Here is a 26,452-nt window from a genome sequence, read left to right as displayed (position 1 = left end):
AGACTGATGTTCCCCCTTTTTATTTTTTAAACAAACCATAAAATTGAAAATATGGTTCAAAATGTGATAAAGCATTATGTAAAAATGTAACTATACTGATGTATCCTTCATATGCTACATCCAAATTTATCTAAAGAAAAATTACCTGGTGTATCTTGCTTCTGCTTCTTGTGAATTACAGTGGTTGAGTTATTACAAATCTCTCAAAAAGAGGTATAATTTGGAAACAGTAACAAATACTTGCCCATAAAGTAATTGCTATACAGTAGAACCTCAGAGTTACCAACACCAGAGTTACAAACTGACCAGTCAAGCACACACATCATTTGGAACCGGAAGTACACAATCAGGTAGCAGAGACCAAAAAAAAAAAAAAGGAAATACAGTACAGTAGTATGTTAAATGCAAAGTATTAAAAAATAAAGGGAAAGTTTAAAAAAAAGATTTGACAAGGTAAGGTAACTGTTTTCTGTGCTTGTTTCATTTAAATGAAGATGGTTACATGCAGCATTTTTCTTCTGCAGTAAAGTTTCAAAGCTGTATTAAGTCAATGTTCAGTTGTAAACTTTTGAAAGAACCACCATAATGTTTTGTTCAGAGTTATGAACATTTCAGAGTTACGAACAACCTCCATTCCCAAGGTGATCGTAATTGTGAGGCTCTACTGTATTAATGTTGCTTTCTGATTGGATGAAAGGGCCGATACAGATTTGCCCTACAATTTCTTGCAACATCCAGTGGGCCAGGACTATATAGCTCAAAAGATTTGATCCTGCTCAACATCCACACATGCCAACTTTTGGTCCAAGGAATCGGTTGATTGGTCTAGCACAGGGGTTGGCAACAGTTGGCACGTGGCTCACCAGGCTAAGCACCTGGCGGGCCGGGCCAGTTTATTTACCTGCTGACGCGGCAGGTTTGGCCGATCGTGGCCCCCACTCGCCACGGTTCGCCGTCCGGGGCCAATGGGGGCGGCGAGAAGCGGCGCGGGAGAGGGATGTGCTGGCCACGGCTTCCCGCCGCTCCCATTGGCCTGGGACGGCGAATCGCGGCCAGTGGGGGCCACAATTGGCCGAACCTGCCGCGTCAGCAGGTAAATAAACTGGCCCGGCCCGCCAGGTGCTTACCCTGGCGAGCCGTGTGCCAAACGTTGCCGACCCCTTGTCAAGAGTCATGAAAGTTTATTGGTTCACTGCACAACTCAGTTACCCATGCATAAAGGGAAACATACGTTCCGAAAAAGACCCTTTTTCATACTTCTTGCACATCACGCTGCTTTGGTGCAGACATTTAACAAACTACTCCTCTTGTTGTTAAACATTTTTTGGGTAGTTCTTCACCCAATTCACAAGCTGAATTGAGGAACTACTTTACAGAGGTGGCTAGTAATACTGCTTCAAAGCACTGCAAGTTACAGCTCAAAGGCTTTGGTCATTAAGATACCAGCTTTACCAGCAGAGACAATGCATAACCATTGATAGTGGGGGGGCACAGTTTAAAGATTTGGCCTCCCCCCCCCCTTACCCTCAGTCTCCCCTCCAGGAAAGCAGCAGCCCCTCCCTGCAGCGCCCAGCTGTTGCTCCTGCCTCTCCCTACGGGGCACAGCTTGCAGCTCACCCATCCTCCAAGGTCACTTGACTGGCTCCACCAGCTACTACACAGGAAGGGGATCTGGTTGCACCATGTGACCAAGGAAGCCAGCTCTGAGTCAACAGGAAACCCACTCACAGGAGTGGGGCACCCCAGCCCCAAACTCCTGGAGGCTGGGTGGTTTCCAGAGGTGGCTTCCAATGCCCCCTCCCCCACCAGCTGGGGGCTCCTCTGCATTACCCACAGTGTGGCCCTGGTTAAATCCCCCCCAGGTCTCTGTGCAAGACCCAAAAAAACACCGGGGCAGGCGCCTGGCCCCAGGGGTTACTACCAACTCTGCAGCGGGGCCCCCTCTGCAAGTCTCAGGCAGTTGCAGTATTTGCTCCCCAGGCGCAGCCCCACTGGCCTTGCTGGAGGGTAGTTGTGGGTCAGTACTAGCATGAGCCAGGCCTGCAAAGGGGGAGGACAAAGGGGGCAGCTCGCTATTGGTGGCATCTGTTTTGAGATAAATTACTGTGCGCTCACATATTTTGAACCCACTCCCTGCATTTATATATAAATAAACCCTGGCAGAAATCGGTGTGGGGGAGATGTGACCCCATATGCCCCCCTTCCGCATGTCACCTCTGTTTACCAGGCTTTCAGTCCTTGGTATCTACCTCAGGATCTAATTTCACACTTATTTTTGAAATGTTAACTATCAGAGCCTTAGTCATCACGCCACCCATTAAACCCAAAATCTCAAGGATATGATATAAGATTTTTCATATTCCCAATTCTCTTTTGGAAAATCCCATTTTCCAATAAATGCACCCTTGCAACTGGCATTTATAAGCTACATTTGTTGACCCTTTTCAAAGTTACTCACACTTGTTTGAACCACTTCTGTTTTATTTGTACGTTCTGCTACTTGTTGCATACACAAATTATATTTAGATTTGGGGGCTGAATGGAATAATTTGTCGTTGGTATAGGATTCTGAGCTTCCAAGTTTCAATGACCTGATAAGTTTCAGAGTAGCAGCTGTGTTAGTCTGTATCCGCAAAAAGAACAGGAGTACTTGTAGCATCTTAGAGACTAACAAATTTATTAGAGCATAAGCTTTCGTGGACTACAGCCCACTTCTTCAGATGCATACCTTGGTATGCTCTAATAAATTTTTTAGTCTCTAAGGTGCCACAAGTACTCCTGTTCTTTTTAATGACCTGATACTTACCCTTGGTAGGGTTGGAGATATTTATCTGTATTTATTTTGCATGACAGTATGGGGATGTTAAAAGATTTTTCAGATTCCTTTCCTGGGAGTAATATACATGGGAAGCAGGTAGCATAGGCAGGGGAAGGCTGTCCCTCCCATAACAGCCCCACCTCCCTGAGCCTGTCGTTCACCCACCACCCATGGTAATATACCTTTTGCAAAATTCTTTAAAAACTACAAATATACGTTTGAAATAAAGTGTGGTGGAATCCTCATTTTTGCAGGATAGACTTCATGCACACAAATCTTTCATTAAGAGGAATTCTGAAAACTCACTCTCCTAAAACCAGCTACTTCATAGGAAGAAACCAAATGAGAAACTGTAGCCACTTAACAAGCAGCACGTAGAGGCAACACCAAGATCAGTCACATTAACTCCTCAGGAGTCCTATTTCCTTTCCCACGATGTCATAAATGTGGTGAGGGACTGATCCCCAAAATGGTGTGCAGCAAGCACCTGATGGAAGGCAGAGCCAGCACCCACCTTCCAGGAACCTGGGATTATGCTAGTGGTATATCTGTACCTCAGGAATGCAAAATCAGTCCGAGAGTTTGAGGGATAGGAACTTTTCTACAGATGTGACACTCCTTAACAGATAATGGCAGTGGTGGATCTTTGTGACACTTTCAGCTTACAGGGGCCTAAAAAAATCAAGGTGGCTCAGATCTTGGAAAATAGGGTCTTAGCATTCACAGTCTTTGCTGTGTAGTTACATGGAGAAGACCATGACAGCCAGAGTCTAGGGATCACAAAGCCCTTCCAGCAGTTTTTCAGCAGCATTCTGCATATTAAACGTTTGTTCTGACAACAGATAGTAACTGAAGATCCCTCAGCTGCACTAACATATTTGTTAATGAAAACAAATCAGTAAAGGTTAAGGCTTGCTTTAGTGTTGATAGTGTATACACACTGAAAGGACAGGTGCTTACCACTGTTGGAGGCCCAGAAAATGACAGGGAGACATCTGAACACTACATGCTCCCAATGTCAGACTAGCTTCCACCACAGCAAGGGCAAAACATTGCCAAGACATGAAGGTAAGCAAGAAAAGTTCTTGGAGTCTTTTAATAAGATCCCAGGATCTTCACCTATAAGAAAGGGGCAGATTTTCCCAGGTATCATACTAACCTGGTCCATTTGGCTTCCCTAGCATGTTTTGTAAGAAACCTTCAGGTAGGTCATTCAAGTGATGCTATTTTAAATGGAGCAGACAGTTCTGCTCTGAGATGTTGTATGGATTTTCTGAGCCTTTTTGGGCCAGATGGTGTCCACTGGTTCAGATATCTTTAATAAGTCAACCTTTTTTTGTTCCAGCAGAGAAAAAAATAATTTAATAGTATTAGTTTCTGCCTGAATTGAATTACGATTACCAGGTTATAAATCCCCCACAATGAACCTTACAACAGATACAGTAAATCCTCATCTATAATGTTACAATTTTAAAGCTTCTTCCCACATTCTTGTGAGTGAAAGATAGATTGATCCTGATAGTCAACCAACAACTGCACTCCTGGGAACATCCAGAGGAGTGGCATGAACTCTGGGAAAGATCATGGGTCCCAAATGGGACCCTAATCTGACAATCGCTGGTTGTGCAAGTCACACCACTTGATGATTTGCTAAACCCACAAAAGGAACCTCCAGTGCTTCCTGTCCTGTGATTCACTCTCCTTGTTTTGGAGCAGCCATTTTGTGAACCATGTCACAATGGTGCCGAGGAGGCAGCATTATCCCTTATGGCATAGTGTCCTTGCAGCCTCTTGTATCCTTGCAGAGGATGATGAACTTTTATAGAGGATTTGCTCTTCCAGTTGAATACATTCAGCAGAGGGGAAACTAGGAGCGCAGAATCCATGGAGTAACTCCCCATTATTCTTAACATATTGGGATACACAACTGAGTTAGAGACTAAACTTTAACCAGAATGGGCTGGTGTAGGTGTGTCACTCAAGGCAGGAGCCACCGGTTGTTCAGAACCCTGGTGTCTCAATGGTGGTGGAGTCCCACATTGACCACCATTCGGTCTAGCAACAGGACAATACACTGCCCCACAGGGGACAATGGGGTAAACTTGCTAATGATTGGCTGTTCACATGTTCATATTTTCATTGCTAATAAAGTTGCAGTCTTTATCTTCAACAGAAACACATATCTGGCTCTCATTGTGACAATGCCACCGGCAACAGTATCTCCACAGCTCTGTATAGGAAAAGACTAATTATTTTACAAGTTGATCATGAATACAATTAAGATCAGATCTTCCCCTTGCTACACCATACAGACTGCCATGAATCCAGAGGTAGGTTTCGTGCAGACTTGCCCGTTCTGTTAAAATGAGCAAGCAAAATCTCAGACACAAGGTGAACAGGGTCTTCCTTCAAAAAGCAAACCTTCCCTCCTCAGCATCACAATCCAAATGAAGGCTTATCATGTCTTTAGATGGAAAACAAGATGTTATTTCTAATGTAACAGTAAATTCTATCTGTGTTTTGACTGATACAATTATACTAATCTGTGCTCTGGTATATACTGTACAGTATGATTATTGAGTATTAAGCTTTCTATTTTTAAAATGTAATAGTGAGAAAAATGAAGATTATTTCATGTTAACCAAAATAAAGCATGAAAAATTGACAATTTTTTTTTAAATTCATGGTGTTCTAACAGTGCACACATCATAAATCAGTGTTAGTTTGTCATTACTAACATGTAGCATGTTCCACCATAATATTTAATCCTCCTACTGTATTAAAAATGTAAAGAAAAAAGATGAACAAATAGATTTTTCTCTTAGTTAAAATGACCAGACAATGACCTGGAGAAAAAAGGTACAATTTGAAATCATGTCAAAGACATTTTAATACCTGAATTAATATGTAGGATATACGTTATCTGATGAAGCAAGATCATGACTGTTTTAAGACAACGTGCTTGCTACTTATATCATTAATATCTAAATTGTTTGTGTTGCATATGGATATTGTCCTTTTTTGGGGCTGCTTTCCTAAGTAACTTTGGCCCCAAAATGAGCAATGTAGATCAAAGACTTTACTGAAAAATCTAGTATTATTTAAGAGTAACTTACTGTATGTTCACATGCATACTTTTCATTTAACGTAAGTACTCATTAGATTAGAGTTAAATCAAACCCTTACATAAATGTATACATTTCATAATGCACCCTGAGAAATTACACTACTTGATGCACTCATAAATATTAATTACTTTTATTGGATAGCAATGTAAATTCTACAAATATAAGTACTATAAAAACTGTAATTATTAAACAGCAGCATAATATTTATGTAAATTAAGGGAATAATTATGTTACTGTAAACTTCAAACACCATTCAACAGTTCTCCAGATTTTTAATCTCTACCATATTTAATTTTATTTCAAATATTTCTGTTAATCTAGCATTATTGATGATAAATAAACAAATGGTAAAAGTGACATAATAAATAATACGATATGCTGCAAAACAGAAATGGTTAGGACTTAAATCTATTTTTTCCTTAATATCCTTCTGGTTTAAAAAAAATCTACAGCTGTCACAAAAAATTAACATTTCATTAAACAGAATATGTACTATTAATAAATATATATGCATTTGATAAAATAGGGGTACACACGTTGGAATAAATATACTAACCATGTTAATTTTTCAAGCGGAAAAACAATATGCTGCAGATTAAGAACGTAACAAGGCAGAAAGGAACAACGTAGAAACATAACCATTCTCAAAGGCTAATGGTTACACCACTGTCTTAAATCCACTGATCACATTTCCGCTAGGCAAAAATTGTAGATCTTTTTTCAGAGAAAGGTAAGACTAATATTACCAAATCATTCACTTTCCCCTTTCTTCTTGCATAAGACTATGTCTCTGAAATTAACATAATGAAACCAAAAAGTGTAACCAAAACATACTAGATCAAAATTAGTGCAGAAAGATAGAAATTCATTACTTTCATGCTCTGTCAAACTTATAATAAAGGTGCACTTTGAAAGAAAAGCAAAAGCTTATTTTAAATGGCATTCACTAATGCTATTTCGACAAAAGGGTTTGTGGCCCTGTCAAAAAAAAAAAAAACTTGACCCTTGACCTTTTCTCATTTAAGAGAATGAGAATAGCCAAAATCTTGTGTATCATATGAACATTTGTTTTGCACAAACATTTTCCTTCTTAGTCTAGTTCTGAGTAAAAAACAACTCTATTCTTTACCAGCATAAGTCTGCTTCTTAACAGTCATGTGACTTTTTTTTTTTTTTTTTTTTTTTGCTAACAGCCATGTGCTCGCGTATCATTTTACTCTGAAATAACTATGTGGATTTCAGCTCAACCCTCCTTTACTTATAATGCATGACATAGCCTGTGAGGGAGCATGAGAACAGTCTCTCTTGAAAAGCAAGGTTCTCATAGTTGGCCTGTAACCATGGAAGCAGATGCCTTTTTCGCTTACCCCTGCTTACCTCTTTGCAGCCACGAGCTGCTCCCTATTGTTAAAAGGGGTACGCCTTGATTTTTCTTCATCGTGACCGAACTTGCCTCTTCTTCAAAGGGCATGATGCTGCAGGTCATTGGTCTAGACTGTTTGCACGGTCCAGAGAACAGCCTTGATGTAACCCTTGCTCTGTCTGTGCCACACCACCAGCCGTGCGACTGCAGACTGTAGGGGGACATTGGAGATCTGTATTTGAAAAGAAGTCCGTCCGATTTTGCCATTGTGCCTTTTCACTCATCGATCGAATGAATATCGAACCTTCTGTCGTTGCATGTGTGAAATAGATAGCTTAGCAAGCACTTTTGTGCCCAAACCTGTTCAGTGGGCCAAACTGTTTTCCTTTTTTCCCCCAAGTATTTTCTTTTGTAATATATTAATTTCTTATTCACTTTAATTAACTAGTTCCTAATGTTAGACCAACAGCTCAGTAACCAATTTCAATTACTTCGCTTTAGCCTGCCTGAATTAGAACTTTCTTTTTTGTTTTAAAAAGTGCTTTCTTTTCAATCATTTTCTTTTAAAGTTCACTCCCTAGAAAAAAACAGTTCTCTCTTAAAAAAGTGGAAGGGAGGCAGTTTTTAAATGAAAAAGAAGAGCCCCAAATTGTATTGTTTTTGTTTTAAAACTAAATTATAATGTGATGATTTGCTATAATATATATAAAAATAATATAAAAAAATGAATTTGGAAAGCTCCCAAGGTAATTTCAGTGAATAATATAATATTAAATAGAACACAACCAGTAAAAATAGAAATAAAATAGAAAATGGTAAAATTTTACAGAAATGGCAGAAAATAAATTAGGTCCACTAGGGATTACTAAAAAAATTAATAGATTCTTACCCCCCATTACAGTAATGTAGTCGTTAATTAAGACATTAATCTGACAATATGGGAAAATTAAAATATTAGTTATTTATCCTGCACCAAGCATTCCACTGGCATTCAGTAAATATTTTCACTTGGTATCACTGGTCAGCTTCATATTTGTTAAAAATGTTTAGTTTAAAATATATATTTAACCATACAAAATATTAAAATTATGATAAATCACTGAGGAAACATATCTTAGACATTATTTCTTAACCAAACTCTAGGAATATGTGCAAATACAATAGTCTACTATATTATAACAGACAGATATAAAACATCTAAGGTGTAAAATGACATGTTCTTGAAATCAATTGGAAACAAGTTTTACTCTTCTTCTAATAGAATGACAAACTCTCCGACCACTGCCTGTCAAAAAACAATAACCTATAGACAGCCATCAGCACCTACTCTTTGTAAAATATGTCTGCTTCTACTCTGTTCTAATAAAATTCGGATTGCATCTAAAAGAGCTTATATAATCTTCAGGGTGTTGCTTAGTAAGCGTTGTCGGTTTATGACATCAGTGTGTGTGTGTGTGTATATATATATATATATATATACCACTATCTCATACTTCAAGGCATACCTATTTTCTCTAATTGCCAAAGGCAAAGGGGAGGTGCACCAAAGAATAAAGAAGGTTATTGTGACAGATGAAACATAATTCACAATGAGTTCTCCTTTCATCCAACCTTAAGTAGTAGAGGATTACTCCAAGCTGAATTTTAGGGGAGTATGTAGGATTTTATTTGATTAATATAAGGACAGGCCAGAGGCTGAAAGGCAACGTAAAGCAATTATGCTTTTGCTGAAGGGTGCTGTGGTATTTTTGTTTGTTTATTTTTTGGGGGGAGAAGGGGGAGGGTTGCAAGTAGAAGAAATGTTAACCTGAAGAGAGTCTGAAGAGACATGGGGAAAAATAGGAACTGCCAAGCAATAAAAGTTGGGATTTTCTGGAATGGATCATGATAAATGATTTTACTATAATTCTCCTTCATTTGACACTTAAATGAAAAAAGATCATGCTATTTCTTCAGTAAATATGCGCTGTGAAAGTAGGTAAACTAATTTTCGTACACTTACTGAACTTACATGGCTTCACAGAAATTCATACTTGAGTCTTCTAACCATGCTGTTTATTATCACAATCAAAATTAGATAACTGTTTTTCAGTAAAATGACGTTTTGTTAAACATCTATAAATTGTTTGAGATGTATTTTTAAACAGTAAATATGTACATTTGCATGTATATTTTACAGCCATGTCTGTTTCCCCATGATATACTTTTGAAAATATTCTTGTAAGTTATTGAATTAAATTGTGAAAGAATGCTAATTTCTTATTTTATAATTTCTCCCTTTTTATGTATAACTATTTTTTTAAATCAAAAATTACATTTATAATGTTTTTGGACAACATTTTTAAATAGAAAAAGCTTGCACTAACAGTTCAGTTGCTTGGCAAAAGGACTATATTTCAGTTTCTCTGCAATAAAAATGTTTGTTGAGATTAATGAAACTTTCTTTTTAGCAGTAGGCAACATCTATTTTTGTGTTTAATACAAATTTTAGTAAATTAAACTCTTCAGTCTCTGAAAAGTACAATATTAATATAGTGCGTATATACATATAAACTGTATTGTATAGTATAGAATACATAGTTTTGTATAGAGAATATAAAGTCTAAGAGAAAATGTACCTCCTAAATGTTCTTTTCAGTTACATAAGCTATACTTTTGCTTATGTATTATAGACATAGGAAAATTCAAACCACATACTTAGTACATTTTGCTAAACTTTACAAAAAAATTGTTTGAAGCATTTGTAACTATTGAAACTGCATTATTATTAATTAGAAATCAATTATTGTTAGAGATCTGTATACACCTTTCATATTTTTCTTTGAAATATAAAATGAAGATTCATTAGACTATGCTCTTTCTTTTCTTGATTGCTGCAATATATGATACTAGCTAAGATGATTTAGCTTCTGAAAAGCATAGTATATACTTGAGTAAATGTAGAAGAATATTCATATGAAATGAACATGTGAATTCAAATTTTCTGAATTGCCAGAGGTTGACCCACATAATGGTTATTTTATTATTGTATTGCTCTTTTATGCTGTTCTTCAAAATATTCATAAAAACAACACAAGCACTATATAAAAACATTATTAAATAGCTAGATAACCTTATATTTTGCTTTGGTTTAGAAAGTGGCATGGTCTATGCTTATCTTTGTACTGTAATCTTGAAATGAATAGTCAGAAAATCTGTAAAGATACAAAATTAGAAGGAAAGCATACGTGGTATATTTGAGAAGAAAGTAGCAGCCAAAAAAGATCATTCAAACCAACAAGAGCCCCCAGATCAAAATATTTATTACAGCGCTATGTTAATGTATTCCTTGACATATGTGTAAATGATAAATTAATTGATTATATTCATATCAATAAGGAATAAGAAACCTAGTCAGTATAAGGTTTTTAAAGTATTTAAGATTGATATCTATTGACTAGGGTTTTGATTCCTTATGGATATGAAAATAATATATATAAAGTAAGTGCCAAATGAAATTTTATTCTGATGAGAATACTTTCTTTCAACTGTTATTGCTATAGAATCCCTTGTATCTTTGCTATTTATTGTGAAGATTATAAACAGTAAAGAATGTATACTCAATATTTATTCAAAGGATCAAATTGTATTTTAGCTGGACATACTTAGTCATTTAAATGATGTTGCTCTTACTTACACATTTTCTAACACTGCATTCAATGTATTACAATTAATTCCATTTGTTGCATTGTCTTTAAAACGAATGTTAAATAATATTCATTGTTGATATTGTATATAAAACCTACAGTAAAACAGCAGACAGAAGCTTTTTAAAACTAAAAGCATTTTAGATCTACATATAGACAGAAATATGGCATGCAGGTATTTAGGTTTAAGCACACAAAGCATACTAATATGTTGAAATTGCACCATATGTACTTATTACTATAAATAATAAATACAAAAATATTTGTATAACAGCTCATCTTAATTTCTGCTGCTGGAAAATCCAGACTGAGTATAAAGCATATTTAGTCAGTTATTCCTAAATTTCCTTCTCAGCTTTTATTTTAAAAAACCTCCTGAAATTAGCTTTTATTTTTAATTGAAGCTCAATTTGTAGGTATAATGGTCTTGTTGCTACACACTCTACGTGGACTTAAAAATATTTATAATAATTTAAGATTCGCAATATTAGGAGAGATACAAAGAATACTGCAGTTTGGGAAGCAGCAGCACTGGGAATGGAAAAAAATCACAGACTTTGATTTTATAAGACAAGCTGGATAGGAGTCAAAGCTGCCACATGCGGTGTGAAAAAATGCCACCCTGGTGTGAACAAAGGGTTTAAAATGGAGTCAAGAAGCGTGCAAGCTCAATGTCTAAGCTTTTCCTGTGAATTGTTCTGCCACAACCTGCAGGATATCAAGTGGGCTGGGAAGAATAGAGAGCTCTTGGAAGCTTCAACAGAGTAAAATTGGCAGTCAGAAGTGTTAGGGTTTCTTTTGTTTTGTTTTCTTGTTTGAGCATCATTACAATAAGCTGTTTTACTAAAAACAGAAAATAAATTAAAGACAAAAATAGATTTCAAAACATGGGAAGAAACCATGAAATGTCCTGCTATCTTCCTTGCTGAAGCCCTTAGTTTGCAACAAAGAGAAGGAATTTACAAATTGGATCATTCATTTTATGAGACTGAACCGCATCTACCAAAAAAAAAAAAAAAAAGAAAGAATATATATTGCCAGTAAAAGTCTTTGGGACCTCTTATTGAGCTAACACCTGCATAATGTATATTTTAAATTCTTATTGCTGTGTGTGTGTGTGTGTGTGTGTATTTATTATATATATGATCAGCAATAAAAAGACAGTTCAAACACATGAAAAGAACAGTGCACCTGACACAAATAACTGCAGCTTTTCGTCCCTCACTTTATAGCATAAAGCTATAAATCTGCATATTCAATTCATAACACATTGTCACCTAAAATAAGTTATAGAAAAGAGTGCCAAGAGCATCTCCATATGGTTTGTGTCAAAGTCACCAAGAAGCTGCGTTGACAATATTTAACATCGCAAATTTAGGAATCAAACATATTTTACAAAATAGAATGACTTTACATATGTCCCAATGCAAAAGATTGATGCTAAAAAGGCAATCCTGCTTTAAAGCTATTTCAGAAAGTTTTCATGGTATAGCCAACAGTACAAATTCCCTTAAAAGAAAATGCCATACATATATTATTATTCCTAAGCAAAATTAATGTTAAGATTCAAATAGGAAGACACATTCTAATCCAACTACTAGTACATTTTCTAGAAAATAAAGACACTGTCAGGCCTGTTATATTACATTTGCATTTTAAATTAAGGTTTGGGTCTACAGCTACGGATTCTAGTAAAAATCTAGCTAGTCTGTGACTGCAGGTCAAGATAGAAACATTTTTCTATTTACTGTTTGTAACTCTGGATAGAAATCAGTCTGTTACTTTCATTACAACCACACAATCAATTCCATTTAAAGTACAATGCAACAGTCAAGTCCAAGGACAATATGGATCTCTGAAAAACCCTCATACTATTTACAGATTTTATTTAGTATGACTTCTATTATGATTTATCTTCTAATTATTATACAAGCTTTTACCAACAATTTTTTCCAAACTACTTTTAACTGTAATTCAGTGCATAAACCACAAATTAAGAAATGAATTTACCAATCCCTGAACTGATTCCTAAAAGTTGTTCTTCAATAATAATACAAATAATTTAATAAAGAACAATCCTGTGGGAAAAAATACGTCTCTTAAACATCATCATGTTAGGTCACGATTACTTCCATTGCCACAAGATTTGACGTTATAATATATTATATATACCAGATGGCAGATATATATTCACACATACAGAGAATAAAATCAAGCAGTCCATCTTTTAACAATATAAAGGTTTATCAACCTGAAAAGCATTCCCAAATATTCTTTCCTCGATTACATTCCTCTTCCTATTCCCAACAGGAAAATAAAAACAAAACGAAAACCCTTTTTTTTTTTTCTCTACTATCTCTGAGTTTCATGAAGGACACCAAACTGAGGCATTTGAACACAGTAAAATGTTAACAGTTTCTCTCCCTGCACACTCAAAGAACTATGTACGGTCATTTGGATAAATACAGTTTAGTCATTATGTTCATAATTACTTTAATATACTTTGGCACCACATACCAAAACAAAGCAGACATGTCAGATTTTAAAACTGACTATTGAAACCCAAAAACCAAACTGCTTTTCACTACTGCTTACTTTATGCTTTATTTTGACTTCCTAATATATTTCCTCCTCTATCTCAGGATTTGGAATATTTTGTGATCTAGGTTTTTTTTTTTTTTTTTTCCCCTGTTCCTAGCTGGAAAATAAGCTGCCAAATGAACATTGTAGTAAGAGAATATAATACAATAAAAAGAGTTCCACATACAGATTTTTGGACAATAAAATTGCCTATGGTTTGCAAGTAAAACACTGTCTTGACATTTTTCTCTATGTTCATTATTTTATTTATCATTTTGTTCAAGTGGGTGCCTTTTCTCAATAATGCATCAGAGAAGCAGTATAAAAATCACTGTGGAATACAGAGTATGGTAGTGTTCTAGAATGTACAGTTAGAGAATATTACACTTCTTCTAGATGAGCTATATCCACATTTCTATGCTGCAGCTTTCTACAGTTTTGAGGACAAATGGCAAAACATTTTATGAAACAGGGATGAAAACCCTGTATAGTTCTGATTATGTCATCACCTTTTTATTTTTTTAAAGCAATCCTTAAACTGTTGTTTCTGTCAACTGGTGGCCAGACAGAGCAGAAAACCAAGTAGCAAAGTCTCCCATTGGCTGGTTAAACTCACTCTGTGTGTGCACGCGTGCTCGTGCACATCTCCTGCTCATCACTAAAGCTGAGACTCTTGTGACCCAGAGGCACCTCCAATTCATAGCTTAAGGTGAGCAAAAAATGTGTCATCCTCTAACCTAACCAGTAAAAGCTGTGTTAAATCTAGTTCATTTGAAAGTCACATTCTGCATAGCTGCCATAAAGAAAATAAATAATTATATCCCAATCATGCCAAGGTTCTGACTGACATAACAGCAAGTACAGTCACTGAAAGCTTCATAATAATGTGGCATTGCGAGGGGAGAAACTACCCTGTTAGACTTGAATTTACCCCCAGCGCTAACCTTAAATAAGCAAATTTAAATATCTTTTCCCTCCTGTTCAGCTGTGTTTATTTGCCACTGCTTCCCTTGCCTGCGGCAGCATTCTTTTTTCCAGAGCTCCTGAGCCTGTTTATTTTCCATTCACTGCCCACCTGCCAGCAGTGGCGCTAATACACCCAAGAAGGCTTCATTCTTCTCAGTCGTAGCAACTGCAGTGTTCTAAACTGTCTCACATTTTTAAGATGAACAAAACATGGGGAATAAATAGATTCAATACACTGGGCACAGGTGGGTAATCCAGACTCTCAGGATGTAAGGCAAGCCTATCTGGAAGGATGAAGGGCTGGGCTAAATATGAGGGGCCCTATTTACAAGCGAGAAGTCAGGGATAATTGCTAACAGGGAAAATTCACTCCACCTGCATAAAACTCAACTGATCAGACATTAATCAAACAGGGCGTGGAGGGGCAAAAGTCATTGAACCCCTCAAGCCCAGGGATAGGGTTAGAGCTCCACGTGGCTGCCACTCCAGCCTATGTCCACAGCTTCTCTGCACTAATTGTATAGCGTTTGGGGATTATTGAGTCATTGTAAATAAAAATCTGTGGTCCCTCCCCCTACACACACACCCCAGAGCCTCCCTGATGCCAGGATAAGTGATACAGAGGGCCATGCACTGGTCCTTCACATTAGGGTGAACTTCAGCAACAGCAAGGGAACAATTAAAATGAGGTGAAGAAACAGGTGATACCATTTACAGAGGGAAGAGAGGCTGACTCTCAAACTTTACAAGTGAGTGATTTTCTTCTTTTGATTATTATATACAGTAACTACATTACTGGAGCATGATTTGGTTGCTCCTAGCTCTTCATCATAAACGACCAAATGTTTTTTCCACTTTAAAATGTATGTTAAAATGTGCACCAGACTGTGGGCTCAATCATACAATCAAATCCCCTTACACATGATTTCTCTTAACCCAGACGGGAGAAGGAACAGACATCTCTCCACAGCAGCACCCCCCATCTCCCAGACTCTATGACAATTTCTCAGTGGGTTCAGGGTTTCAAGCAGGAAAAGGGAGTGAGCAAGTCAGAAAAAGTGGATAGATCAAGGGCAGGTCAGAGTGATATGTATCACTCCTCCATTGACATTATAGAGATTGCCCTGGAAAAAATAATATAGTCCAGAATATGTTATCTTTCTGCAGACATCCTCCATTGTAGAGATCTCTCTTTAAGTGGTCACTTCAGGGCAGCTGTCTGACATGGAAGCCCTCTCAGATAATAGTACTAATCAGAGGTGAAAGTAAGCCAGTACGGTCCGGTACGGCATACCGGCAAGAGCCAGTATGCCGGGCTGGACCAGACCGGCTTCTCCAGGCTGGCGATTTAAAGGACCCGGGGCTCCCTGCAGCAGCTGGAGCCCTGGGCCTTTTAAATCGCCGCCCGAACCCTGCTGCCGGAGCCCTGGGGTAGCGGCGGCAGGGCTCTGGCGGTGATTTAAAGCGCCCGGAGCACCAGTGTGGTAGCAGCAGCTGGAGCCCTGGGCCCTTTAAATCACCCCTGAGTCCTGGGGCTCCCATCCGCCTCTGCAGCTGGTAGTTCTGGTGGTGATTTAAAGGGCCCAGGAATTTAAAGGCCCCGAATCTTCCTGTTGAGGACATGCCTTTTCTGGTTGAGGCCACGCCCCCTGCTCAGGACTCCAGCATACCGGTAAATCCTTTAAGTTACTTTCACCCCTGGTACTAATCTGCAGGGCTTGAGGGTTGGGCTCACCACCTGTTCCCTGGGAGTGACACCTTGATGAACCAACTGGAAAAGAAACAGTGTAAGGAAAATGTTGCCAAGATTAGCTCCCCCAGAGCCCTTGTCTGGGGGTTTTCCTACAGGATGGGACAATCGGGGCCTATTTATTAGGGAGTGGGGAAGAAATTTATCCTTAGACTAATATGTGAGCTTACTTTTGAAGGCAATATTCTGATTTATCAATGAAAAAGTGATATAAATGTTTAGAAACACACACAATGCCATGAGGGAAAGGGCCTAGCTCTCACTTCTGCCCTCAAAAATGGAACAGCAGCATTGATTAAGACAGAAGCACCACCCTTACAGCGTCTTTTATTGATCAGACATTGAAACACACATGTAAGATAAGAACATTTGTTGCCTGGAGAGACTTTGGCAATTCTTTCCTTAACTTGTAAATCCCCCTATATGGGTTTATTTTAGTACCCTGACTCTATTTGAAAATAACATATTATTGTGTGTGTTTGTTTTTAAACAGAGATTGGAAAAGAAAAATAAATCTTACGCTGTCCATGTATAACAGTTGATACAATAGATTGAAATGGCTCCTTCAAATCACTAGGGGATTTTTAAGTGCTTTTTATTGACGTGATTGGCCATTATGGATCCTTCAGACTTGTTATAGTTTATCATATCGAGGTTTATAGTTTTAAGTAATATCCTGAATATGCATTCACAGCATGCACTCCAACAGTTTCTTTAATCTCAAATAAATTTCATTAAAGATATGTACTATACCTGTCTATAAGAAACAATACAGATGTATTTGTATAGTATGTACTAGTAATAAAACAATGTCAGTCTGGCTCAACTGGTACCATTCTGGCCCAGAAAATTGGGTTTTGAAGTCCAACACCAGAACATAAGCTCAAACCCAAAGGTTGTTACATCATGCTGCAATATTAGGAGTGCAGACTCTCAGAACATTCTTACAGATCCAGCCTTCAATGAGATATTAAAGTGAGGTCCCTTCTGCCCATCCCTGCCAATTGTCTTGAATGAAGGTAAAATCTCATGACACTGAAGAGCAAGGCCGATGAGGGGGGGCGGGGAAAAGCCAGTACAAATTACCAGGGCCCGGCGGTCCGGAAGGGGGCCCGGCTTCCCCCCCCCCTCATTGGCCCTGTTTAGCTGGTCCGCCCTTGCTGGGGGCCCGAAAATTTTTTTTCACTGGGGCACAAACCCGCTCTTGGCGGCCCTGCTGAAGAGTGTGTAAATGACTGTTGCTCAGAAATAAAAACATGGCCACATTGGGTTAGACCAATGGTCCATCTAGCTCAGGATTTTAGTCCTACAGTAGCCAGTGCAAGATGCTTCAGAGGGAATGAACAGAACAGGGGAATTTATTGAGTGATCCATCCTTTCATATAGTCCCAGCTTCTGACAATCAGAGGTCTGGGGACACCTAGAGCATGGGGTTGCGTCCCTGAGCATCTTAGCTAATAGCCAATGATGGACCTATCTTCTATAAAGATATTCAATTCTTTTTTTAACCCAATTATACTTTTGGCCTTCATAACATCCCCTGGAAATGAGTTGACTATGCATTGTGTGAACAAGTATTTCCCTATGTTTGTTTTCAACCCACTGCCTATTAATTTCATTGTGTGACCCCTGCTTCTTGTGTTATGTGAAGGGGTAAATAACATTTTCTTATTCACTTTCTCCACACCATTCATGATATTATAGACCTCTATCATACCTCACCTTAGTCATCTCTTTTCTAAACTGAACAGTCCCACTTTTAAATCTCTCCTCATATGGAAGCTGTTCCATATCCCTAATAGGTTCATTGTCCTTCTCTGTACTTTTTTTCCAATTCGAATATATCTTTTTTGAGATGGGGTGACCAGAATTGCACCCAATATTCAAGGTGTGGGCATACTATGGATTTATATAGTGGCATTATGATATTTTCCAACTTTTTAGCTATTCCTTTCCTAATGGATCCTAACATTTGTTTTTTTTGACTGCTGCTGCACATTAAACACATTTTTTTCAGAGAACTATGCACAATGACTCTTCCTTGAGTGATAACAGATAATTTAGATGCCATCATTTGTATGTATAGTTGGGATTATGTTTTCAATGTGCATTACTCTGCATTTATCAACATTGCATTTCATCTACCATTTTGTTGCCCAGTCACACAATTTTGTGAGACCCCTTTGTAACTCTTCACAGTCAGCTTTGAAATTAACTATCTTGAATAATTTTGTATCATCTGCAAACTTTGCCACCTCACTGTTTTCCCCTTTTCCCAGATTATTTGTGAATATTTTGAACAACACTGATCCCAGTACAGATACTTGGGGGACCTCACTGTTTACCTCTTTCCATTGTGAAAACTAACCATTTATTCCTACTCTTTGTTTCCTGTCTTTTAACCAGTTCTGATCCATGAGAAGACCTTCCCTCTTTTCCCAGGCCTGCCTGTTTTGCTGAATAGGTTTTGGTGAGGGACCTTGTCAAAGGCTTTCTGAAAGTGTAAGCACACTATAACCAATGGATCACCCTTGTCCACATGTTTGTTGACCCTCTCAAAGAATTCTAATAGATTGGTGAGGCATGATTTCCCTTTACAAAAGCTGTGTTGACTCTTCCCCAACATAGTGTGTTCATCTCTGTGTTTGATAATTCTGATCTTAACTATAGTCCCAACCAATTTGCCCCGTTCTGAAGTTACGTTTACTGGCTTGTAATTGCCAGGATCACTTCCAGAGCCCTTTTTTAAAAATCAGGGTTACATTAGCTATCCTCCAGTCATCTTGTACAGAGGCTGATTTAAGTGCTAGATTAAGGACATACTTAGTGACCACGTATAATGCACTGTGCAGCCATTCAAATATGTGCATAAGGCACCTTTTCCCTAATATGATGCATAAATCCACAAGCTCTGTTCTTGAGCTTCTCCCCCATCCACCACTATGCTTTCTTGCCTGCTTCCCTCCTTGTATCTTTGCTCTCTTGTTTCTCTATGAGGAAGGGAGCAGTCCATTTCCTGGGCTGCTATCCTTATACGAAGAAGGTGGGAGGCAATGAAATGGATATCCTTCCAGATTGCAGAAGAGCAGCAAGGATAAGAGGGATTCTCAGACCATTCAGACCTTCCCTCAGTGGAAGACTGGAAAAGGAATGAGCTGGAGCAAGGGGAAGCTAGCAGAAGATGCTAAACTACTTAGCGCAGTTTTGCCACCTCTTCTGAATTTATCATAAGTGACCCAATTTTAGTCCCCTCCGCAAGCCATCTCTTGATTACATGAATAGCTCCAGCCTTCAACCAATTCTGGGAAGCAAAAATAGAGAGACTGACTCACCCACAGCCCAGGGTAAATTTCACTAAACTGCAAGCCCTGAGAGTATGAATTCTAATCCCAGCACTCTTCCACTGACTCCTGTTAATATTTATGTTAACCTCACAGTTCTAGCAAAGGTAAGGTTTCACACAATTACCTTGTGGGAAAGGGATAACTGTCATTCACCCATTTCACAAATAAGATCACAGAGTTCGCACAAGTCCATTTCAGGCAGAAGGAACATGGCAAATCAGATACTTCTGTAACAGATACTGCCAGTATGGCTAGGTGTCATCATTTAGCAATTAGATCACATATAGAGGTTTGTGACTTGACTACTGCCTCTATACTCAGAGTGCTCTCTCTTTAGATCAGGTTCAAGAGGTTCAAGCATTCATATCCAGAAGTCAAAGGTTCAGTCCCCACAAACAACCCAAACAGGAGCACTGCTACATTTGCTATGTTGCCTGTAAATTTTGACCACAGTCTGCTCCCAAAGTCAGGAAGAGAAACCAAGAATCCTGACACAGAGTTACAGTGCTGTCTCAACTACTCGTGTAACTCAGTGGCAATGTGTGTGTATTGTGTTACCCCGGATGGGCTTGTCACATATGGTACGTCTACACTGGGACAAAAGGGCAGCTGACTCGATATCACAGAGCTATAAAATTGCAATTTAGACATTCAGGCTCGGGCTGGATCTCGGGTTCTGAGACCTGACAAGGGGGGAGGGTCTCAGAGGCTGGGCCCAAGCTTGAAAGCCTAAACCGAAATTCCATAGCTCTGCAGCCTGAGCCCTGCAAGCCCAAGTCCGCTAACCCAGTCTTTGAGACTGGGTGCATGGGTGTAGACATATGCACAGATAACAGCATGCTCCCCTTCTCACCAGTTATGCCTATAGCTAAAGTGGAAGAGGTATGTGCTGTGGATCTGAAGGCTGTGGATTCAAACTCTGCTGATAACACCATGTGGTTTGAGAGTATACAATTACCTGTTCACCTTATACACAAGGATTATTTGGACTGAACTGGTTTTCACTTTTACTGAAGATTTGCCCATAGTGGGAATATCCATAAATACAGAACTGCCGGTCTTCTGCTTTTAACTGTGTGATGCACTTTTAGAATCATTTCAATACAACCAAAGGTCCCCAAATGAGTTCATAATCAGTTAACACTGCAGCTTACTTTCCAGTTTGCCAAATAATCCTGTGCTGTTTTGCCACATAACTGAAGTCTAATTTGCCATACTGTACAAAGAGGCCTTGTTTATTCTTATTCCACCATCAGTATCTAAATCATAATTCTAATGCACTTTGAAGTACTTTAAACATAATGTGAAAGCAAGTCTGATTTTATTCTGGGTATATTAGTTATCCTTCCAAGCTAGAAACCACTTTCAAATCATCACATTTCTTTCTCTATATAAACAGCAAAAGCAATCCATTCACAGCAGAAAATAACAAGTATTAGGAAGGTTTATCAAGCAAACAGCATAAACTATGCATCAACAACAAGCAAGAATGACACATAGCAATCTTAAAACAAATTAAGAAAACACAACTATTTTATTAGAAAACTGACATCCATTTTGCTCTGCTCAGTGTTTTGAAAATTCACTGGAGGTCAGTCTTGAAGTCCTTACTTAGGCAAAATTGCCATTTTATTTCAATGTAAACTTTGCCTATCAGAAGCCTTCAAGATTGCAACCACAGTGAGAAGTAGTATGGCACATAAAATGGGAAACATCTGAAATTAAAATACTTAGCTACAATGCACACTTGTTGCTCCATTGAGGGTAGTGGGCTTTATCCCCAAAATAGCAGAATCTGAGGTATCAAAAGGCTATAGAATCACTCTCTGCTAAACACAGAACCCATAAAATCATCAGGTTTGCTAAAATGCCCCAAAGTGAAACCAATGGTTTAAATCAGGGGTCGGCAACGTTTGGCACACGGCTCGCCAGGGTAAGCATGCCAAACGTTGCCGACCCCTGGTTTAAATGCACATCCACAATTAGAGGTTCACAACAGATATTTAATATTATATATTCAGGAGGAAACTTAGGGGCAGATTCTGTTCTCAGAACTGCATTTCATCAATCCAATATTTAAAATAAGTGTATCTGATAGGTATTTAGCAGTTTATCCCTGGGTGTTCAACCAAAATTAATAGTTCTTAAGGTTCACATGACTTTTGCATCTCTGACAAAGGGTCTCCACATTATGCCAAAAGACAATCACTTATCTAAGGAGGAAAAAATGTATCAAAGTCTACAAATGCATCCTACGCTACCTTCAGAAACAGACAACGCTGGAGTCAGAATTACTGGGGATAGTTTACTGACTGCTTATCTGGAAAAAATACACTCTTGAGTCTCCTAAAAGGAGCAGCTGTAGGGCAATATCTGATGATTTCATACAGTTCACTCTGAATAGAAACTCTCCAAATAGAGATTCCCCCAGGACAACATTACTCCCTAGAACTTTGGGTCTATAAACTAATATATTGGTTGAATGTATCCTCATATGCAGTTTTCTTAATCTACTGCATAAAATATTATTCAATTAATATTTAATACTTGCTATTTAATATTTAATCCAAGTATAATTTACGTTACTCATATAAAACAATACTAATTTTACTTAAATGTTTCAAATATCTATCTGAGCGTGAATAAAAGGGACACTGCTTGTCTATCTATGACCATATATATTGATCAGATTTGCTATATTGCTGGGCAGTGTGTGTGTGTATTAAATGACATTAGATTATGAGAATTCAGGGCAATTCTATTCAATATATTATATTCCTAGTTCATTATGGATGGGTATTTTGGGCTATACCATTTCCTGGAGCATATGGTCAGTGTTAAATCAAAGATTTATCTTATACATAATGTTAATCAGACTGACTCTGTTGGTCTGTACAATAATCAAAAGATAAAGCAGCCTTTCTGGAATAGCCAACCAGAAAAAGGTATATGCTGAATGCTTAGGGATCTCTCCAACTCCAATTTGCATCTGTAGTGGCAGACCCACTCCTAGCTGCTTGAGATATGCAGCCATTGAGACTGCTATCAACTATATTCCAAAACTAACCCCTTGGAAGTGGTCATGAATGCTCATTTTGGAATTAATGCAGCCTTCAAAGCCTTCGCCCTTCCTAGGTCTGGAATAAAAGGTGCTTATGCCTGATTGCCGTGAACCAATTGCCGTATAACAGTGATTGGAGTGAGAGAACTCTTAACATTTTAGAAGAGCCAACTAGCTCAGGACTTGTCTTTTTTGCTACACACAAAGTTTATCTTCAGACCTAGGATTGTAATAACTTCTGAAGTGTGCAAAGATCCAGCCAAAGAGGAGGGAAGGACTAAGGACACAACATCGTGATTCATGTGAGGTTGGAAGTTCTTTACATGAGTTTTACTCTATATGAGTTCAATCCATAAAATCTTTACTGCATATATTTCTCACCCTCTCTTTTTTAGACTTGAGCTGTGGAGAAATATTCCCCTACAGTGGATCAAGCTTCAAACAGCATGTATGGCCTGGATAGCTATATATGATTTAAACTACATAGGGAAATGATTTACTGGTAAAGCAAAAAGCCAAAGACATTGTTTCTCAGCATTGAATCACATGGGTAGTTTTACTTATGCGAGTTTTCCCTTGAAAATTAGACTTCAAATACTGAATAATCACAGGTCAGCAATATGTTTTAAATACATTTTAGATTATCATTTTATAAGAGTAAATGTTGATTATCTTAATTTTGTGTTTTTGAGATCTTTGTGTGCATCCGTAAGCTTCCCCCAACGTCCCACAAAAATAAGAACAGAACTATTTTTAGTAAACCCCCAATACATATATGAATTAGTTTCATAATCAAAGCTAAAACATTGACCATATGCTCCAGGAATATGGCTTTGGAAATTCCATGCATAGTAGATCAACCAACACCATCCAAGATTTTCACAAGAAAGAACCCAGTATGGGCAGTTTAAATAGTATGGCAAAGAAACTGATGTCTTAATACTATTTTCGGTTTTAGCATGTTTTTTTCTTTCAAAAGTCAAGGATCTGGCCCATAGCAGTTCAGTATCTTGACTTTGTGTCCTGCAAAAAATCCAACATACTATATCCTGCACTGGAAAAATTCATCCACCAATAGCAAGAAGGAAGCTTTTTCTAGCAAATGCCGTTGTGTACACCATCTATTTCTACAAAATTTAAGATTTCACTTTAAAAAATGTGAACTTAAATTTCTAGCTCTTATAGTTGTGAAAATAACCTTCCAAGAATGAATCAGATGTTAACTGATGCAATATAGTCTTTCTATATTTTCAGAGAGATATCTCTGGTGCCTCAGATGCTGCTCGTAGCATCGTCAAGCCGTAAAATAGAAAAATGACATGACACTGAACAGTTTCTCAACTACTATTTATAAGCCTGTGGATAACAGTGAAACTGTTAATCATATTAGTTTCATTCTGTGTCTGCTTCGGAAGTAGCACAAGAGACTGGTGCTGGGGCTATTCACAAAGGGGAGATCCAAAAAATGGAAGCTGGGCAGTGGTAATCAATAATACTTAGCTCTTATATGGTGTTTTTCATCAGTAGATCTCAAAGCTGTTTACAGAAGAGGTGAGTATCATTATCCCCATTTTACAGAAGGGGAAACAGGCACAGAGAGGTGGTGTGACTTGCCCAAGGTCAGCTATGCAGGTCAGTGACAGAACCCAGATCAGAGTAGCAGAAAACCCTCCTCTCCTGTATTCTTGCAGCAGCCAGGAGGCTCTGGAAGACAGGCAGAGCCATGGAGACCTGCCCAATTCACCCTTCACACCAACCAGGAAACAACTGACATTAATTATATATTATTGTAAGAAACTACTACCACTCCTTGTCCAGTTGAGAAAAGAGAAGCACTGTAAATAAATTTTCACTCATTTCTCGTATATTAGAGGGTATAGGGGAGGTCTGACTTTCCCTTCTTTCTACCGCATACCCCTTACTCTACAAAAGAAAGAGGGTGGGCATGTTCTTACACTGCTTTTTCAGCACTTACATGTCTTCATGAGACGATCATAAAGTTATTCAAGATATGAAAGCACTACTGGGAAATGAAATACAACTTTTTTTCTGATATCTGTACAAAATTATTGTTTTCTTATTAAAATGCAAGCATTTGTCTGATGTACCAAAAAGATTTGTATCTGGATGAATCACAGAATCATTCAAAAGACTCGGGGGGGGGGGGGAAGAGAGAGAGAACAAACAGAATTTTTGGTAATTTTGCCCACCTCTCCAGATCAATGCAACATTGTCCTTCTAGCATAGTTACCACCACTTTTCTGAGGGGAAAAATATTCTACAGTTCAAGAGAACAATATCACAAATAAGACGTTAACATGGAATAATTTTATAATATTACTAGTTTCATACAAGCGTCTCATGGACTTCTGTAACGATTGCTGTGAATTCAACAAACGTCAACTATGAGGTCTCTTTCCTGGAAAACAACAACTCAAAGAGTAGATGATATGCGATATCCTGTTTCCCCCCATAGGACCAATGTGTCTTTCAGTCCTGTCTCATACAGGTGGCAAATGTGATGTTTGCAGTTTTGGAAAGTGTTTGGTTTTTTCCCCACACACACATTTTTCTTCTGTATTTGGGATGCTGTGAAGGTAATTTTAAAACATGCAAGTCTCTGCCAGTAAAGCCCCTTTCCATGTAGTTAAAAGAAAGCTTAAAAGGCTCTCCATTTTTACAAGAACTTTTGAGTTTAGAAGGAGATTCTCTCTCTCTCTCTCTCTCTGGAGAGAAGAGGAAATAAATAAGACGCTGATAAAGAGATGTTGTAATTTATGCAAAGCATAATGATATATATGTTGTTAATGGATCTTGAAATCCTGAACCCACTAAAGTCAACCACAAAACTCCCATTGACTTCAATAGGGCCACAATTTCACTCCTAATCTCGTTTGCAAATTTACTGTTTGCTTATGCAATTAAATGGGGAGTAGAAGTTGGGAAGCTGCTATTTACCTTCTATGTAATCCTGGAGTTCTCTGTAACAGAGAGGGCTGTTACAGACACTAGAAGCTGAAGCACTGTACACCTATAAGGTGGAGTAACATTGATCTTAAACCAACGACCTTTTGGGAAATATACTTTAAAACAGACAGGGGCAAACTATGGCCTGTGGGACCATCCTGCCCGGCCACTGAGCTCCTGGCCGGGGAACCTAGTCCCTGCCCTTCTCCCCCCCGCACTGTGCCCCCTTCCCTGCAGCCACACCGCTGCACAGTCTGTGCTCCCGCTGGGCTGCGTGGGGAGCACAGCTGGCTCTGGCTGGGTGTCGCGGCTGTGAGCTCTTGCTGCTGGTAAAGGGGCCGGGAGCGGGGGGGGGGGGGGGGGGTAAGGGAGCGGGGGCTCCTGGGGGACAGTAAGGGAGGAGGGGGCGGTTGGATGGGGCAGAGGTTCTGGGGGGGCGGTCAAGGGATGGGGAACAGGGAGGATTGGGAGTGGGAGTACAGGGGGGGCCTGTCAGGAGGTGGGGATGTGGATAGGGGTCGGGGCAGTCAGGGGACAGGGAGAAGGGAGGTTGGATAGGGGGTGGTCAGGGGACAGGAAGTGGGAGGGGGAGTCCAGGCTGTCTGGGGAGGCACAACCTTCCCTACCCGGCCCTCCATACAGTTGTGCAACCCCAATGTGGCCCTCGGGCCAAAAAGTTTGCCCATCCCCTGCTTTAAAACCTTTAATTCAACTACTATTAAGTCTGATCACTAGTATGGCTACATCTTTGGCCCATTCTACTTTTATTTATTGATGCTTTTCGAGATG

At 38.7% G+C, this 26,452-nt stretch overlaps 1 protein-coding gene across 41 annotated transcripts in view; it reads right to left on the bottom strand.

The window, feature by feature from the left end:
- The window catches only part of LOC112059026 (uncharacterized), a 439,279-nt gene that overhangs the window by 239,304 nt on the left and 173,523 nt on the right, over positions 1-26,452 (bottom strand). Inside the window, exon 1 of one of the 41 annotated variants that reach the window (XM_024102061.3) lies at positions 7,324-7,458. The exons of the other annotated variants lie outside the window; for them this stretch is intronic. The gene's annotated coding sequence lies outside the window, so the exon portion shown is untranslated. Of the gene's footprint in view, positions 1-7,323; positions 7,459-26,452 lie in introns of those variants that run through there. 41 annotated transcript variants of the gene reach the window in all.

This window comes from Chrysemys picta, chromosome 1 (genome assembly GCF_011386835.1).
Source record: "Chrysemys picta bellii isolate R12L10 chromosome 1, ASM1138683v2, whole genome shotgun sequence".
Classification (NCBI taxonomy): Eukaryota; Metazoa; Chordata; order Testudines; family Emydidae; genus Chrysemys; species Chrysemys picta.
Note: the sequence above shows the minus strand (reverse complement) of the source record. Positions and strands in the feature narration are given on the sequence as shown.